Raw genomic sequence first — 14,384 nt, forward strand, 5'->3', positions numbered from 1 at the left:
GCACAAATGGCAATGTGCACGCAAGGAAAAAAAAAAGGAAACACACACACAAATGGCAATGCCAGCTTTTATATTCAAGCATTTAACACTCTAGAATATGCTAAATATTAATCGTGTTGTTAATAATTACGCCTTGTTCGATGTTCCAAATTATCCAAGGGGCTACGTTGGTGATTGTTTACGTCACTGTCTACGCACGCAATAGATAGTTTTCCAATTATCTTTTTTTTTTTTTGGATGATTTCCAGTTCTCTTTTTATATCATTCAGTGTATTAATGCAATTTCCATTTTTCCACTGACAATGGCGAAAAAGAGGTCTTAGTGGGTCTGGCAGATGGTTTCTGATGTTACATTCATCTTAATACTCTCTGATTCACTTCATGCATCGACTCCTCTATGATGTTTGGTACGAGAATTTATGTCACGATTCGTGGCTTATTATAATGTTTTTTCGCACAAAAAATACACATAAATTGAGAATGTTCTGAATCATGAGTCTAAATTCGTGAACTAAACGTTTTTTTACCACGTCACCTCATACGTTCGTTTTAGTACAATTTGGATTTTGTTTCGGATCATCAAGGGAAAAAGTTGCTGAATGTCATTTACTTGTGTTTTGATCATGTTCACGCATCGAGAAGCCGCTACCAAAGTGGTATAGCGGAAAGTATTTTAGGGGCATATATGGGATTTACAAAGTTTGAGTAATGGGAAAATAGTAAACGGAATTGGATAAATTAGTGGTGCTAACTGCTAATGAAAAAAAAAAAAAAAAACTGCTAAGTGGAACTATTGAAAATTAAAGGGTGCAGAGGTTTGAAAATTGAGGGAGTAAAGTGGGTACACGTGAAAGTTAAGGGACTTGTTGTAAACGAATTCATCATGAGCTATCAATTGTGCCATGTCTTGTTGACTTGTTTAGTAGCTAATTAATCTTTATTATGTGCTCGTCTAATCCAAAATGAAAAATCATAGGCCCACACAGCTATAGTTCAAGCACATCTTGTGATCATGTCGTGTTGTGACTGTGCTTCATCCTGCTCTGCATAATAAGACTTGGATCCCCAATTGACACTTTGAGCCCTTTTAAAATATTTTTTTTGTATATATAACTAAAAATTTTATTTTAACATATTTTAATTAAGGAAATAAGTAATTTAAAGTAAACTAAAAATAATTATAACATCATTTAAAAAGGGAAAAGAAAAAAGATTCTCTACTTGCCGACCAATAAATTATGTCTAACGGATCAACTTGATCTATGATCGTACCCTATACTCGTGATTATCGTCGTATCTTGTTGTGTTAGTATTTGTCTTTAAAACTATAAGTTTCGTTCATTTCACCGTATGTCATGTTTAATTCAACTCAGTAAAGCATTGTGTTATACCACACCCTACCCGGATTTAATTTTGTAGTGTCATGCATCTTGTTGACACCAAATTGACATATCTAACTAAATTAATTAATTACCTCATTAGAAATAAACATAGTATTTCTGTAGAATATTACATGTAATTTAGATTGATTAACAAAAGATATATTATGATAAATAAAACATTCAGACTATTATTTGTACTAAATAAAACATAAATGATTAATCTATTCGTACACCTTTATCCTATATATATATATATATATACACACACACACACAAATGAGGAAGCGGGCTTCACTAAAAACTACCTATTTCTTGTTAAGTTATCTTGTCCTTTCATTTTGAAAAACGGATACCAATACCTTGAAACTATTAAAATTGCAGAATGTTAACAATATTACAACTAAGACATATTATAAAAAAATAAATAAATACAATATAAATCTTTATCTTTTTGAAGAGTATATATCTTTAATTTTAAGAGAATATCGACAGTCGTGTTTCCAAATTTATTTTTAACCCAAAATTTTAGAAAAGTTACTATCAAATCCTTGCATGTACTTTGGCTTACCAATATTTCTGGAAATGAGACAAAATTGAGATCTACAATAAATCATATTTTAGTAGTCCTCTGGTTTGCCAAAATAACCCATTGGATTACTAGACGAGGGGGAGAATGAAGGAGGGAGAGAGAGATTTGTGCATGAAGAAGAAGGGGGAAGGAAAAAACAAATATCAATTCGAAGTTTACAAAATACCACGAACATTTTAATAAAATGTTGAACTTTAACCCTGAATTAAACTTTTTCACAGAAAAACCTAAATAAAAATTTAAATTTTTACCGCAAAAATTTGAACGTTTTGCCAATCTACTCACCCAGTCAGCATCCATGTGTTGTTTTTCTTGGGGGAGCTTTTAGAAATTTCACACATGATCGAGTTTTAGATTTTTCTGAGTCTTGAAAATATACATCTAGTCGCAAGCTTGTATAAAACTAAATAAAAAAAAAAAAAAAAGTTTTAGAGCATGGTTTTTCCTTTTGCTAAAACTTTTCTAAGAAATTGATTTGGAATTATTATAGCTCTGTCTTAATCGACGAATCTGTAATATTTAGAGTACAGTTCTTTTTATATATAGATATTACAAAGTAGTCTAACGGTTTTCCAGGTAGGTTTGATCGAGTTTTAAGCGAAGACTATTAATTGAACTAAAATGTTTTTTTGGATGGTCGGATATTTTAGGGAGAAACCAAATTTAACCAAATGAAATTGTTTACGTAGAATCTAGAATGGAATAATATAGAATATTTCGGAAGTAATTCTAGTAATCTTCACAAATATCGCAAATTTCTATTCCGGCAGTGCTAACAACTCTGACAATTGTGCGTAACAATTAGCTAATTACTCTATAGATAGAGTCGATATCTTCAGCAGTAATCTTTACCGCCGAAATATATCAATTAACTTACACCATGACATATTTGTTTTACGCAATTATATATCTAAAATTCATAGGGATGGCCAAGAAGGATAGGCAATCGGTAAAACGCTTGTAAGCTAACATATAACAAATCGAAAATGACAAATTTCTTCTTCATTTTCTTTCTTTCCCGTGTGCGCTAATTTTCTGATGATCTATTCATTGTTGACGATTGTTATGCTGCCATTGTTACTGTTGTTGTTATTGTTGTTGTCTGATATGATACAAGTTTTGTTGTTATCTGCAATTGGAGTAGTACTTACAACAATTTCTATTGATTTCTGTCGGAAACCAAGCCCTTGATCTGAAGGTGCTAGTTGTATGATTTTCTTCCTTTCTTCATTTTTTACCCACAACACCATGTATAATCCAATCACGATCGGAACTGATCCTAATACACTTCATTTGAATTCACAATATTATAATAAACGGTTAGAACTTATTGCGATGAAATTAAAATCTCATAATACATCAATATATAGTGAAATGATTGCAGTGGAACAATATTAGTTGTCAGTTACAAAATTGATATTAATATATATGTTGTGTGTATATAGATACATATTACATTGTTAGTTTACCAATCCATCTCAAAACTTTAGATTGTTAGTTGGTGGGCCAATAATAGTTTATACTTTAACACTCCTCTCGAGATATATTAAAAACCTAACATATTATGATAATTTAAATGGGGATAAAAAGTGCAATTATGCGGGTTTGACCTCAAGACCTTCCGCTCTGATAACATGTTAGTTTATGGAGATATATTAAAAATTTTCTAGCCCTGCTAAATACTCGTGAGATATCTTTCAAACTAGCTCAATATATTTTGTATGCAGGCGTGTGATTTTAGAGGTCAGAAAACTTTCAAAATCAGTATGTAAAATACCATTATCAATTGTTCTCTGAATTTTGCGACAATACATTTGTTATGTAGTGGTGTTAAAGCTTACACAATTATAAGAAGAGAAGTGGTCATATATATATATATATAACACAAGTTTGTTTATCAATCCGAAACCAGTGGACACTTTGTAATTTAACCGAAACAGTCATTGTTAATTTCTTATAACTTTTTTTCTCGACTTGTGATTTAAATTGCATTTGACGTTTAAATATATAAGGAAGATATAAATATGGATATAGAATAGAATCTAAATATGTGTTTAGATGCGTACTAAAAGCAATAATATGTGAGCTAATTAGATGATGAAAAAAATTAAAAATTGTAGTAAATAACATATTTTTAAAATTAAATTAACTAAATAATATATTTTATAACTATTTGAAGTAAATAATAATTTTTACCCTGTAAATCTGTCATTTACGACGGTAAAAAATAATTTATGTGAAAAAAAAATCTTTATTTACATCAAAAAAAAATTTAGCAGTCATTAAAAGAAAATTTACGTTTAATTTTTTTTTATCAGTTGTGAATGAAACATTTATGTGGTAAATTGCTAGTTATTTTAAATAGTTTTAAAATTTGTTTACTTAATTTAGTTTTATAAATCTGTTATTTACTGCATTCGCTCATAAAAAAACCGAATGAGAAAAGATTTAACGTTTGAGACAATGCATAGTTTTTTTGGGGATGGTAGGTTAATTGGATTTTAAAATCCAAATGACCTCTCTACTTTACTTTTGCTCTCAAACACTCATTTGAATCACCAGGTTTATTGAAATGGCAGTTCACTAACTCAAATTTATAAATCAAACTTATAAAGATAGAGAGAGTCTGAGGTTTTTTTTTATTTTAAGTCTTTTTATTTTAATTTTAACTGTTTAAAAATTTTTCAAATTTTTTTTTAAAATTATAAAATTATTAGTTTTTATTTAATTAATGAGAAGAATAGAAAGGAAATTTTATGTCTTAAAAAAATCTCAAAGTATTAAAATTAATTTTTTTAAATGTTAAAATACATATTTAAAATTATAAAAAAATACAAGATACTAAAAAAATTACGATAAAACAGAGAATACCAATATCCTTCTCTACAAATTAGGTCCCGTTCATTTTACTGATTTGAGTTTAAAATTTAAATTTTATTATAATAAAAAATTATTAAGAATAATCACATATAATTTTTTTTATATAATAAAAAATTTTATATAAAATCATATTTTAATTCAAATTATAAATTTAAATCAACAAACTAAATTTGATGCAAAGTTACCTGAATGATGAGCCAGAGAGCATAAGACGTACTACTGCCCATAGCAAACACGCAACCCCAGACACGATTACCAGAATCTGTCTGGGGTGCTGCCACGTGGCCAATTTGATTATGACCATGATGCAGAAGGTCAACGTGTGTGGACCAAATATTAATTTCCATGCCTTTGTAAAAAGTTAGAATCATTGCTCCACTCATACCAAGTAGTGTTCCCAATACCTTGGCGTGGTAGGTTTCCAAGGTTCAGCTTCTCCAATCTGAAATTGTTATACAAGTAATGACAGCTGTTTATCGTCTGTTAGGTTGTTCTTAATATAGTTTTAGTTGTTGCACACTAATTTATCAGTAATTACACATCTACTACTTGATGTAGAGTTTAAATCCTTCAGCATTTAGATATTAAAAATATAAGATAATTTCAATTTGTTACTCCGTGTTACGATCAAATCTTCTTTTAATATCCCGTATTTTGATAATTTTAAATTGGTAGCTTTACTTTTTAAAATATTAATTTTTTAGTACCTTGAGACATTTTTTAAACATGAAATGTCGAATTTTTTTTTTTGTTAATAAGTTCTAATTTATTGACCTGAATTTACTCTTTATTACACATGTTTTAAAAAAAAAAAAAAAAAAAAAAAAAAAAAAAAACCTTATCCCTATAACAAAACATCCTTTTGCCTTTGAAAATCTTAAAAAGAGGAAATTCGAATTAACCAAATCAGAAATTATTAAAAATGACAAATTTAACATTTCACGTCTCAAAATATAGTCTCAGGTTATCAAAGAGCTTTTTTAAAATGTTAAAGTATCAATTTAAAATTATCAAAAACACAAATATTAAAAACGATTTCACTATAATAGTGTATTGAATTTAAATTATCTCAAAAATATAATAATAGAAATATATTCATCTATTTGTGAAAAAGAATTTACATCTATATATTATACTTCCTTATAGTTTCACCATGATCCTACTTCTTGTGAACATTAATAATTGTGAGTACTACTTTTTTATAGCAATTAAAGTGGGAAGTAGTCCGTTTATAGAAACGATATTCATACCCAACTGAAGACTATTACTAGCATTTTTCAATCTCTCGTAATTTTTTTATAGATTGAAATCGTAACCCTCCATTTAAATCTCACGTCATCTAAACTCTTCAGTATCATTAGACCAAGAGATCTTAGATATCTCTCGTGAATTTTTAGGAAGACACAAGTACAATAATAATATTAAAATTAATATTACAACGATTCGAATCAATATACACTTGAGATAAGTGAAAATAAAATCTGTTTAAGTGAAATATATACCTTAAGGAGACGGCCAATACGAATGTTATAGCAGGAATGATGTTGGTCATCGCAAAAGCAAATGTTGCTGACGTTAAATTCAAGCTCTCGAGATATAGATTTTGCGACAGTGATCCACTGCAGCAAGTATTAGTTAGCTAGACTGATTATTTGGATATCTTCAAAATTAAAGATTTTGTTGTACTTTACATCATTTAGCCCTATTCACAGAAGTGTTGAGTAAGTGCCTCAAATTGATTTTGAAAAAATTACTATTTTGTGTTTTTTGGTAAGTTATCATTTTTTGTTTTTGAGCAAGGGTTATTATGAGTCAATAAATAAGTGTTTTGTGTAAGGTTTTGTGTTCTAAGAGAAAAGTGTAGAGAAAAAATGCCTCCTTTAGAGAGAAAGAGAGAAAAGTGAGGAGAGACATAAGCAAAGGGTGTGAGGAGTTTTGGATAGAGAGAGAAAGAGAGAAAGTCAAGATGATGTCTAGGATAACATCTGACATAGTACAGTTAACAATGTTCTGATTCAGCAGGAAAGCAGGAATTACTGAAAGCGTTGTAAGGAAAAAAGCCAGAAATAATGAAAGATGAAGATTGAGAAGAATTGGAAGCGAAAGCGGTAAGCAATATTCATTTAAGTTTGGCTCATGAACTGAAATATAGTGTTATGAATGAGACTTCTTCTTCTAAGTTATGGAAAAAATTAGAAAAAGTTTATATGTCAAAATCCCTAACAAATAGATTATATTTGAAGAAGCAATTGTATTAGTTGAATATGGATGAGGAAAGTAATGTTAGGGATCATATGAGTAATTTTAATAAGTGCATAACTCAATTGTTAACTGTAGAGGTCAAAATTGATGATATAGATAAAGCGGTAATTTTGTTGGCTTCCCTACCCAAATCATATGAGACTTTGGTGACTATATTGTTAGTTGGAAAGATGACGTTGATTGTGAATGAGGTGTCGATTGCTCTGTTAGAGACTGCAAACATGAATAAGCCAAGTAGTACGTCTCATACTGAACAAGTTTTAGTTGCTAATTCATATTCGAATAGGGGTAGGAGTAAGTCACGAGAGAGATGTTATAATAAGAGAGATGATCGTTTCCAATCATGACCAAGGAAGGATATTGAGTGCTACTATTATCATAAGAATGGGCATATTAGGAAAAACTGTGAAGAACTGACAAAGCACCTTGAAGAAAAGAGAAAGCAAGAAACCCAAGAAACTTCAAATTCTACAAATTTTTGGTGACATGTATGATAGTGAAGATGATGGTTATTTTGTTGATGAAAATATGACTGACTCTTGGATCTTAGATTTTGGATGCTCGTTTCATATGTACCCATATAAGGAGTGGTTTGATTCTTGTAAAACATGTGATGCTGGTACTTTGTTGATGGCTATTGATTCTAGTGCTAAAGCTGTTGGAATAGGTACTATTAAGGTGAAGATGTTTGATGAAGTTGTGAGGACACTGACAAATGTTAGGCATGTTCCTAAGGAGAAGTTTGATTTATTTGAGAGCTTTAGACACTTTGGGTTGTGAGACTATGTGAAGGGTGATTTTATGAAAGTCAAGAGAGGTGATTTAGTAGCCATAAAGGGTGAAAAAGTGAAAAACTTATATAAACTGATTGGGACTACAGTTATAGGTGGAGCCAAGCCACAAAGAATCTTCTTCTGTTGTGAAAGATGTTGCAAGAGTAAAAGAGTGCAACAAGATGATAATAGTTGAAGATGATAAAGACAAGATGGTGAGAACTTGTAACAATGAAGATACTTTGAAGAAAAAGACGATAGTTTCACGTGTCAAGTTTGATGAGAATTTGAACTTGATACATGTTTATTCTTGTTGAAGTTTACATTGTCGATGTGACGACGGGTTTCGAGATTGGATGCCTAAATGAGTGAGTTGAGAGAATTTGAGTCAAGGTGGAGATTTTTTGGTAAGTGCCTCAAATTGGTTTTGGAAAAGTTACTATTTCGTGTTTTTTGGTAAGTTACTGTTTTCTGTTTTTGGGCAAGGGTTATTCTGAGTCTATAAATAAGTGCTTTGTGTAAGGCTTTGTGGGCTAAAAGAAAAGTGTAGAGAAATAGTGTCTCCTTTTGAGAGAAAGAGAGAAAAGTGAGGAGAGAGATAGGCAAATTAAGGGTGTAAGGAGTTTTGGGTAGAAAGAGAAAGAGAGAAAGTTTGTTGAGTGTGTAATTCTGAAACTATTGGTGAAGTTTTTTTCCCTCTTCCATAAATGTAGGAAATTTTTTCGAACCACCTAAATTTTATCTTCTCTATTTTTTTGTTATTTTTTTTTCAATTTATTTTTTTACTGTGTGGGTGTATGGGTGTGTTTTTCCCCAAAATGGAATATATGTTTTAATTAAAATGATAAACACACAAAATATAATATATGCAGCCCACCGGCCCACCTGGCAATAAGGTGCAGTTATATTAAATTGTATCAGCTTCTAATTAATATCTTAGTCCTGAGTTTTTTCTTCTTCTTTCTTTTTTTTTTTTCTTTTTTTAAGAAGACAAGGACTATAACTAGCATCAAGATCATAGAAGATATCCTAGGTACTAGGTTGGGAAAACATCAAAAATAAAATCGGTGATCGACATCAGTATATATTAAAAACAGACTATACAAATGTGACACTACGTATAGCACTATTTTATATTGTTTATTTATTGAAGTGTTATTGTTATATGTCAGATTGATTAAACTAAAAAATATGTATTTTAAGGATAATGTACTTTTAGATGCCATCAATTCCATTACCATTTATTGAACTTTAGCCACCACCTTATATGGCATCCTTTTTTGTTAATTCCCGTGCTATATCAAGTGGTTGTTATTTGTTAAACGAAATTATCAGAATCAGCAAAGAAAAGAAAAGAAAAGAAAAGTGGTAGTTAAATGACTGTGGAAAGTATATATAAATATATATGCCAAAATTGGCTTTCTTGTATTTGTTAAAGTGGTCGTTATTTGTTATATCAAGTGGTTGTTCTTTGTTTAATGAAATTATCAAAAACAAAAAAAAAAGAAAAGAAAAGAAAAGAAAGGTGGTCGTTAAATGACTGGAAAGTGTGTATATATATATGTGTGTGTGTGTGTGTGTGTGCCAAAATTAGCTTCTTATATTTGAAAATACACCCTGCCAGACTTTGTCTTCCACTTACCCAAATAAGCCGCATAAAAATGACTGAAAAAGAATCATCCAAGTCAACTTTGGCCTGCTTTTCCTGAAAAATTTGCCATCTTGTTAGTTACATGAGTCATTTATTATATTGTAGTGTTCTAATAGTCCGTTTTATAGTTTGCATTTATAAATCTTTAAAGTTTTGTCATCCATAGTACTTTACACGCTTCTTAAAAGGTCTCAAGGTTGTTAATTTCTATAATTAATTACACCTCAAAGTTGTATAAACGTCAAAAGAATAACTCCACTTCCATTTTGGCCGTGTTTGGAATTGATTTCATTTTTTGAGAAAGAAAAAATAAAAACGTTTTCAAAACGGCGTTTGGCGCAATAAAGATAAAAAACATAAATAAAAACGATTTTTTTGTTTAGTGTAAAATGAGAGAAAAATGAAAAATGACTTTTACTCGTTTTTCATTTTTTGTTTTCGTTTTCTCCTCTCTCTAGCAGAAAGAGACATTAATGGGTTTTTATACTAAAAATAATCTCTTGATAAAACTACCAAACGCATTTTAAAAATGATTTCTGTCTAAGATTAAAAATGTTTTCATTTTCATTTTCATACAAAAAACAAAATCATTTTAAAATGAGTTCCAAACGCGTCATTTGTTTTTGAATGAAAAGATGTAATTAAGTACATAAAACGGCAAACATCCTAGTATCAAATAACAAATCTTTTCCACCAAGCTCCACTCTGTGTTACTAAAAAAATAATAATAAAAAGGAAACATAAAGTTTTTTTTTTCAAAAAAAGAGAAGAAAAAAATACAATTCAATACGGAAAATCATCGCAAAAAGAGAAACAGTACTCAAAAGATAATAATAAAAAAAAAAAAAAGAAGCCATATAACTAGCTGACGCTCAACACTACACTTTCAAAAACAAGTTTCTAAAATTTGAAAACCTTGTTAGATAACACAACATTCTTCATTTAATATTTCCTTTAATGTTATATATATTGTTGACAGTGGTTTCTCGTCAACAAAAACAGGCCGGGTTACCTCTAGGTTTCCCGTTAGATTACCGGCTTCAATGATGAAATTGCGTGAGAATTTGTTGGTGGGACGTGTTGTGTATAAATAAAAGAGACATGCACAAATTAATAACACAAGTGATTTTATAGTGGTTCACTCTATAAAATCAGAGCTACATCCACTGTTGTATATTTCTTTCGAGAGGATTACAATTTACAGTAATTGTGTTCTCTTGGCTCTTAACCCCTTTTCCGTATGGGGTCTTACCCTTTTTATACTGGGAGCTTCCTTCGCTGGGTTGATTTCCTTCGTAGGTAGAAGCACTCAAGTGCTCTCCCTTTTTAGGCCCAGTCGTAGCCCACTAATCACTTGGAGCACTGTTCACTCAGTCAATTAGTCTTCTATTACGGCTTTGTGTGTCCCTGTAACCCTTTTCTGTCCCCCGTGGGGCGGTTTAAGGGTTCGCAATAAATGCCTGCCTTGCAGTCATCCCCCACTTTCATACGCAATCTGCCACGTCAGACCTTCCCCCAAAGAGCATTCCCCTCGTCGTCAGTGTTGCTTGACCCAACTGTCCTTCTGGGCTGTTGGTTCCACCGTCGAGGGATTCTTATTTCCTAAAGTTGACGACACGAACTGTCGACGCCAAGAGGAATCGACGCCCTAAGTTGGACCTCTCACTTAGGTTCTTTATGACGGAACTGGAAGGAGCCCCAGGCGTCGAGGGTTGTCGCTTTGCGGGGAGTAGTTAAGGTTACGTGTCATATTACTGTTTTTCCACGTGTCCTTCACATTTTCCCACACAACAGCTACCCCCAAGTCGAGGGTTCCTTATTTTAGGCGGCCTCGAGTTTAGGTTCGGCCGTACTTCTGTGCTTCGGGTGTGGGAAACCGGTCCCAAGCCTTTGTCCGCAATGATGGCATGGGTGCTTCGGGTGTGGAAAATCGGTCCCAAGCCTTCACCCGCAATGATGGCCTAGATGCTTCGGATTTTCTCGAGGGACGTAACCGTCGCGTCGGTTAATTTTTTGTACTGACGTGGGGCTCTATTTCAAAAGGATGAATGTGAGCCTTCGGATCGCGACTTTTCCTTTTCCCGCCCTTATTTGTCATTGTCAGATCTGGGCGGAATTCCCTTGCCGTTGGATTTTAAGAACTTCATCCAACGGTTAGGGGTCGAGGATTTTTGTTTCCTTAAATACCTCTTTTTGAACCCCAAAGTCATTTTTCTTAAAAACACGAACACTCCCCGTATTCTCTGAACTGTCGCTCGCTTCGCCGGAATCTCCTTATGTAAAAACACCGACTCGTACTCCTCATTTTTCCAGGCGTGTTGTGGAGCCGCATTCAATCCCAGATTCTACCCGGAAATCTTCATATTGGTAAGCCCCATCATCCTCTTCTCATTTTGTTTCTCGTGGGGTTTTTTCCTGTTTGAATTATGTATGTAGGAGAATATGTGGAATATAGAGATTAGGGAGACTTACTCGGTTTTACTTTTCCACATAGGATAGTTCTTTTTCCGTCTTTTGGTTGTCTGCGAACTTCTGGTTCCTGGGCTCTAGGGGACTCAGGGTACCATGAACATTAGCCACCACCTTATATGGCATCCTTTTTTGTTAATTCCATTACCATTTATTGAACTTTAGCCACCACCTTATATGGCATCCTTTTTTGTTAATTCCCGTGCTATATCAAGTGGTTGTTATTTGTTAAACGAAATTATCAGAATCAGCAAAGAAAAGTGGTAGTTAAATGACTGTGGAAAGTATATATAAATATATATGCCAAAATTGGCTTTCTTGTATTTGTTAAAGTGGTGCTTTCTTGTATTTGTTAAAGTGGTCGTTATTTGTCATATCAAGTGGTTGTTCTTTGTTTAATGAAATTATCAAAAAAAGAAAAGAAAAGAAAAGAAAAGAAAGGAAAGGTGGTCGTTAAATGACTGGAAAGTGTGTATATATATATATGTGTGTGTGTGTGTCAAAATTAGCTTCTTATATTTGAAAATACACCCTGCCAGACTTTGTCTTCCACTTACCCAAATAAGCCGCATAAAAATGACTGAAAAAGAATCATCCAAGTCAACTTTGGCCTGCTTTTCCTGAAAAATTTGCCATCTTGTTAGTTACATGAGTCATTTATTATATTGTAGTGTTCTAATAGTCCGTTTTCTAGTTTGCATTTATAAATCTTTAAAGTTTTGTCATCCATAGTACTTTACACGCTTCTTAAAAGGTCTCAAGGTTGTTAATTTCTATAATTAATTACACCTCAAAGTTGTATAAACGTCAAAAGAATAACTCCACTTTCATTTTGGTCGTGTTTGGAATTGATCCCGTTTTTTGAGAAAGAAAAAATAAAAATGTTTCTAAAACGGCGTTTGGCGCAATAAAGACAAAAAAGGGAAATGAAAACGATTTTTTGGTTTAGTGTAAAATGAGAGAGAAATGAAAAATGATTTTTAGTCGTTTTTCATTTTTTGTTTTCGTTTTCTCCTCTCTCTAGCAGAAAGAGACATTAATGGGTTGATAAAACTACCAAACGCATTTTTAAAAATAATTTCTGTCTAAGATTGAAAACGTTTTTATTTTCATTTTCATACAAAAAATAAAATCATTTTGAAACGAGTTCCAACGCACATTTTGTTTTTGAATGAAAAGATGTAATTAAGTACATAAAACCGCAAACATCCTAGTATCAAATAACAAATCTTTTCCACCAAGCTCCACTCTGTGTTACTAAAAAACAATAATAAAAAGGAAACATAAAGTTTTTTTTTTAAAAAAAAAGAAGAAAAAAATACAATTCAATACGGAAAATCATCGCAAAAAGAGAAACAGTACTCAAAAGATAAAAAAAAGAAACCATATAACTAGCAGAAACTGACGCTCAAAACTACACTTTCAAAAACAAGCTTCTAAAATTTGAAAACCTTGTTAGATAACACAACATTCTTCATTTTATATATTAATAAAATTAATAAAAATTGAAGTCATTAGGATTCAAATCCTAATGGACGTAAACATATTCATGCACCTTCCATTAAAAAAAATACTCCTACACCCAACCACTCATTTAATAAACAAAAACTTTATTTTTCGTATAAAAATATAAATATGGGAAACCAAAACAGAGAACTAAAAGTTCTAATTTCTCTTTTTCAAATTTTGTTGGCGTTTTAGAATCACTGTCATATTTTCATACACGTACTCTGATCAGTGCATTTCACGTTTATTTCGTTGATTCGAGTTTAGAATTCGAATTTTTTTACAGTAAAAAGCTCTCACAAACAATTACATTTAATTTTTTTACTACAGTAAAAAGCTTTCACATAAAGTCATATTTCAACTCCAATTAAAAACTAAAATCAGCGAACTAGACGGCCTATATATATTTAAGATATAATAGTACCGTTCAATGATAAGGGCAAGCGGAAGAATGAAAGCGGTGGCAAAAACGAAATGGTAAGCGACAATGATTCTCAAATTCATTCCGTCGTTAGCGGCCAATTTGTAGAACACGTTGACGCCGGCGTAGGTGATCTGAACGACCACCATTAGCAACGCTGGCTTAAGCGCATGCAGAGCCTCGGAAATCTGCCCCCCACCCATATACACACTAACCAGAGAGAAATACACAAATATATATATATATATATATATATATGTATGTATGTATGTATGTATGTAGGTATGTATGTATGGGGTGGCAGAGGAAAGTGAGTGTTATATATTGAGTTACAACTATCAGTGACAAATATGAATGAACTGCCGAGAGCAGTTGGGTATACTTATAGGCGTGTATGCGTCATGAATGGAAAAAATAAAAAAGGAGTGAATGATTCTTTTTTCGTTTTTGT

General features: G+C 31.8%; 1 pseudogene; it reads right to left on the reverse strand.

Moving 5' to 3' along the window:
* Positions 1-5,015: 5,015 nt before the first annotated feature.
* On the reverse strand, positions 5,016-14,136 carry LOC21406917 (annotated as a pseudogene).
* Positions 14,137-14,384: the final 248 nt, after the last annotated feature.

The sequence above is a fragment of the Morus notabilis genome, unplaced genomic scaffold, assembly GCF_000414095.1.
Source record: "Morus notabilis unplaced genomic scaffold, ASM41409v2 Scaffold165, whole genome shotgun sequence".
Lineage (NCBI taxonomy): Eukaryota > Viridiplantae > Streptophyta > Magnoliopsida > Rosales > Moraceae > Morus > Morus notabilis.